Below are 5796 nucleotides of genomic sequence, written 5' to 3' on the forward strand. Positions count from 1 at the left end.
TTGATTGTATTAACTTGATTCTTTAGATATTGAAAATTAAATAAAGAACATTATGTTAATTTAAGCGTACAGAAACGTTGCTGTTGTTCCAGCAAAGATCTTATTTTAACTTTACCGAGTGCCTAGTAGGTAATTCGCAGATTACCTAGATAATCTGCAGATTACCTAGGTAATTTGAGAAATGAAATAATTTTCGCAGCTTTAACGGATCACCCTAGTTAATCTGCATATTAGCTAGGTAATGTACACATTAACGGATTTCGAGCTTTAGCGGTAACATAGACATACTTTCATTCGATAACTGTCAACTTTTACACCTGGGAGCTAAACATCTGCTAAGTTCTCAGGCTTAATAACGACGCTTTCTCAGCACCTTTCGACCTAGTATTTCCGTTTCAACAATCCAACATGAAAAACAGACAACAAAAAGTGAGGCAGTCGTCACCAGTTCCTCAATCGGACCACTCAAGTTTTCCCTGTGCTAAAATATTTGGATATTTCCTCGCCTTTTTATACCTCCTCGGCTAATAACTAGTTAACTAAGAACTGTGGAAATAAGAACTGTCGTCCAGAACTGTCTTCTTTTGTGTCTAACTGACTTGCAGAAAATCAAGATTTTATACAAGGTAATTATCGCCACGCGCAACTTATGTAAACTCTCTCTCTCGAGAACCGCGGAACTGTAACAGAAATCTTAAATCTAATTTAATGTCTAGACTATATCTATTGTAGCAAAGATTCCAAAAAACTAGCCTAGTTAAAATCGATATCTTTTATATCCTGTATGGCCTATAGTTATCAATTAAACCGTTGTTACGTTAAAGCGTCTTTGAGTAATTCACTTCCGGTGCGCTGTCTCTCTTTCTATCTCGACTCTGTTCGCTCCGTTACGCGACCGCTCACATGCCCGAACGAAACGGTTTCTGTGTCTAGCCGTGAAGACAGTGGTGTCAGTCCTGGCGAAACTTGTCATTGCGATCTTCACCGATGCGATGTCGACCCTTCGGTCACGTGGTGCCGAAGTGTAGGGAGGCCCTTCGGCATTGTCACAAATACAATTACTGTATTTAAAAATAAATTAATTTACTCAAAATCTTACGTAAAGTTACATATATATTGATATGATCTGGTTTCGCGGCGCTACAATCGACAAATGATGTAGTGATTTCCAGTTACAGAGTTTCATCTCTATGTATTACACTATACGGTATGTACTGTACAGTAAGTACAATGCTACGTTTTACTTTTTTAAAAAGCTGTTTCGAATAATCGAATTTCCACTGTATTTTTATTTCGCTATAACTCTGATTTTGTGGGATTTTAGAAAAGGAATGTTATTATTTATTGTACAAAAAATACAACTGGACGTAATTTTCTTACTGATAAAAATTAATTTTTTTTTGTTATTTTGAAACTTGTATTATGATAAAAACTATTAGAAAAATCTTCAAAATAGTTTTTTAAATTAAAAAAAAGACGAGTTTCAATTAATGCATTTTAAGTAAACAATATATTTTATATTTTAACAAGTAATTTAGAATCTTGTATTTAAAATTATTTATTTTTTTCAATTTTACATTAGGATTCCAACAACAATTATGAAAAAATACAATTTAGCAATTCTTAAACAATTTAGATGATTAAAGGTTTTTAATGATTTAAGATTAATTCAGCTAATTAATGATTCAAAGAGATTAAAAGCCAGTTAATTTCTTTCCTTTTAAAACTTTATTTACAGAGTGAATTATTTGAATAAGATTTACTCTGGTTAAGTTGATTGGAGAATAATGAATTCGATGGTATTTGCCTTGTTCAAATATGATTTAACAATTTAAATTTATAAATCTTTACACACTATTAGAATGCATTTATGCTAATCATTTATAATATAGATGTGGTATTTGAACGTTAATGTATTGCAGTAACCTAAATATTTCTGCTTGGAACGGACTGTGCATTAAACAGCGAGTCTTCGTTGCACAGTCCGTTCCAAACCAATTTTCATATTAACAATAACATTTATTAAGATACATAGAATAGATTCAGTCATTTATAGATCCATGAATAGATTATAAATTAAAATAGCATTACACAATGAGAATAACCATCGATTAGCGGTAGCAACACAGTAAAATATTTTTTAAAAAACTCTTTCCTCCCTGTGATAGCTAGATGGGCCTTTTTCTTTCAAGCCCATTATGGATTCGTCAGGCCCAATGGTATTTTAAAGATTCAGAAGGGTTACCGGACCTGAAACAAAGTAATCACTATCATTTCGGACCATGGGGAAAGAGTATTTTGTAGGAATAGTGTAACAATTACAATAGAAACAAAATTCTTTGCTGTAACGGCTACAGAAAGTATATAATTATCTAGATTGTACATAAAGTAATTCTTTATAACAGGAAAAATAGAATTTATATTAACACGTTTTAAATAAAATAAAATGTAAGTTTTGTTATCTAAACATCAGAAATTTAGATGATATACAAAAAGGCTTAGCTGGGATCAGTCTGTCTTTTGAAGTCCTGCATAAGAATAAAGAATTTTATCGCTTTAAGATATTTAAATATTGAATATTTAAATTTAAAAATTGAATATTAGACAATGTTATTTTCCAAATTAATTTCTTTAAGCGGTGAAATTATTCGATGTCGACTTTTCATTAACTTTCGGGTAGGATTTCTTTACGTAGCTTAGAATATTGACGGAGAAACAAGTTTTATAGAAAATTGCAAATTTTGTTTGTGTTTAATATACATATATACCTATACATATACTATACATATATACCTACTATATATACATATATAGTATATACCTACATTATCATATCTCGAATTTTATGAAAAATTTTAACACACAATTTTTAAATTTATAAATATGTTTCATCGTGATATTTAAGAGGTAATTTCGATAACACAACATCGAAGAAAATTCGTATGTAATGATTTTGTTTTTAAATTTTAATATTAATAGTAGAGGACTATATGACCGAGGTGGTTATAGCGTCAGCCTATCCTTTGGGGCACTTGAGATCAAATCCGGGAAAGCAATTTCCAGAAACTTTTCGTGGATTGTCCTGAATATGTCACGCTCCGTTCCTCATCACTTCGCATTCTCATTATGGGTTTAGCAGAACCCATGTCGGGCATAATTTAAAAGATCCTCTTAGTGCCCCAAGGCGGAAAAAGCCAAAAATAAAAAGCAATAAAGGTAAAATTACAAGATGTTTTAAAACTAAAATAATTATTACTTCTTTTGAAAAAGTTTCAAATAATTTAGCATTTTAAAAATTTTATGTAATAAATGAAAAGTTTTTCAAAGTATTCTACGAAAACTTTCTGTTTGTTCATTACTTATTTTTGACATTTTAATTCTAACAATTTTAATGCAAGTGTAACTTAAATTAAAGATGACAGATAGACATGAAAAAGCCGCATTAACGCATAAATATAACCTGTCATGGCCGGGCTTCTTCTTCCTAGAGCTCAATGCTCATTAGTAATATTTTTCTGTATCTGTATAATATCTGTAAAAAAAATTAGACCGGAGACCTCAAACTTCTAAAATTGATCCTGATTAAAATATAAGATGAAACAAATGAGAAAAATGAAATGGATAGTGTGACGTATATAATGTAAGAACGTTAGTTCGTTTTGGTTGTTATCAATCAAATTACGTATAATTACTATACGAATATAAATACGTTGTAAACTAATATTTTTAATCATTCTAACGTAATACAGTAAAAACTTGTTTAAGACGGAATGCGACTGTGTTAAAATTTTGTATAGGGAAAGTCTCTAACCAGTGTTGCCGTTCCTAGTACATTTGTACTTTTCTGGTACATTTTGCCCTTTCCAGTAAATTGAAAGTACATTTAGATTTTTAGTACATTTTCAGTACATTATAATATTTCAAGTACCATTTACAGTACAAATTAATATTTCACGCCTTAACGAAAAAATGAGAAAAAATTAGTTTAATAAAGTCTCACTAGTGTCACTGCTTGCTAATTTAAATTATCCAATCACAACATACAAATGGTGTGTGTCCGTCGACGTCAGCAACATAGATAGTTGCACGTGTAAACGGTCTTGACTCAGTGGTCTTCTTTCACACGTTCAGTTGTCTGCACATTCTCATCAGGACCTTGACAAAATTTTTCATGCCACGTGGTCCAAACAATTCAACTCCGTCAAACAAAAATAATGGACAGGTAAGGAAATCAATGATTTTAAACTTTTGTCGTCAATAATATCAAAATATCCGTTAAGTCAGAAACAAATTATTACAGAAAATAGTTTTGAAATTGTACGAGTATAAATAATATAAATACTTTTATATTATTTTCTACCACTATAATTTAATTCTTAAATTATGAACTTCAATTTTAGTAATCGTAGTAAAAGAAATAAGGGTTAATGTTACGTATGGTTCCAAAATGGCCGCGCTTCCGACTGTTCCAAGGTCTATATAAGAAGGTCAGGACACGCGTGATCTACTTCTTGAGCTGCCATTTTGGGGTTTTTTGAGTTGCATGTTTTAAGCAAACTTGTACGAGCAGTCAGTTTTATATGACATTAATTAAACTAAAATTGCATAAATCCTGTAATTTCCAGTCAAAAATATAATAATAATTTCGGATGATTATGCAACCCCAATTTTATGTAACGTTTTCATCAAATAGTTTAAAAGAAACAAGCATCCTTATCTTTTGCTGTCATGATTGAAATTAATTAAATAGGTACTAAAACTGATGCAATTACGTATATACCACTTCGTAAAGTGATGCAATAACATCAAAAAAATTTAAAGTATAATAAAGAATAAAATAATATAATATAACAAATTTATAATTATTTTTTTAAAGCACGATTGGTTATAAAATTAAGATGAAATTCAATAGTATTATTAATAAATGTTGTCAATGTAATGCTCATTTTATAATAAGTAATAGATGTGTAGATATATTTTTAATTTTAAATAGCTTTCAAAATATTCCAAAAATAAGATTTAAAATTAAATTATTTGACAATAAACTATATATATAGGCTATATATATATATAAATTACGTGCCTATATATATAGGCACGTAAACAAAGTATTCATAGAACTAGTACATTTTGAAAGAAAATAGTACATTTTTTGAAGGCGCTTCAGTACGTTTTGAAATTTTATTGCGGCAACACTGTCTCTAACTCTGGTAATTCTTCATTTTTAATACCAAAAGTTCCTATTGTCTATTCCTAGTATTATTATGTTTTTACTTATCTGTTTTTCTATATCAGCGATTCTCAATTTTTTTTTGGACTTGTGTACCCCTTGGCAGCCAGCCCATTTTTGCTAGGTTTTATTTCGCACGTTCGTAAAATAGTGACGTTTAGGTCAATTATACTGCGCTGTAAAATTACAAGTAAAAAAAAGTTTTGTTTAAATCGAAAAGCATTCAATATAATAATTATATTTTTATTTAAAATTAAGCATCGAGTGCCGTACATCGCTAAAGGTCTCAACGCAAAATCTGAATACATACATTCGCCATTACTAATTTTTTTTCACGTACCCCTAAATCACCAAGTACTGTGCTGTACGTACCACCGGTTGGGAATCGCTGTTCTATATAAAGCAATAAAACTGCATATATTATTTTTATTCGCATTTTATATGTAAATTTTCATTTTTGGGCTGCAATTTGAAAAAATTCTAGTCCTATAAATTTTCACTGTTGTCCGCTCGTCCCACAAATTTTATTAAAAAACAAAAGAAGCCAAATTATATTACAAATAGCA

This window comes from Centruroides sculpturatus, unplaced genomic scaffold (assembly GCF_000671375.1).
Source record: "Centruroides sculpturatus isolate CEXI.00-Female unplaced genomic scaffold, Cexi_2.0 scaffold1270, whole genome shotgun sequence".
NCBI classification, from domain to species: Eukaryota; Metazoa; Arthropoda; class Arachnida; order Scorpiones; family Buthidae; genus Centruroides; species Centruroides sculpturatus.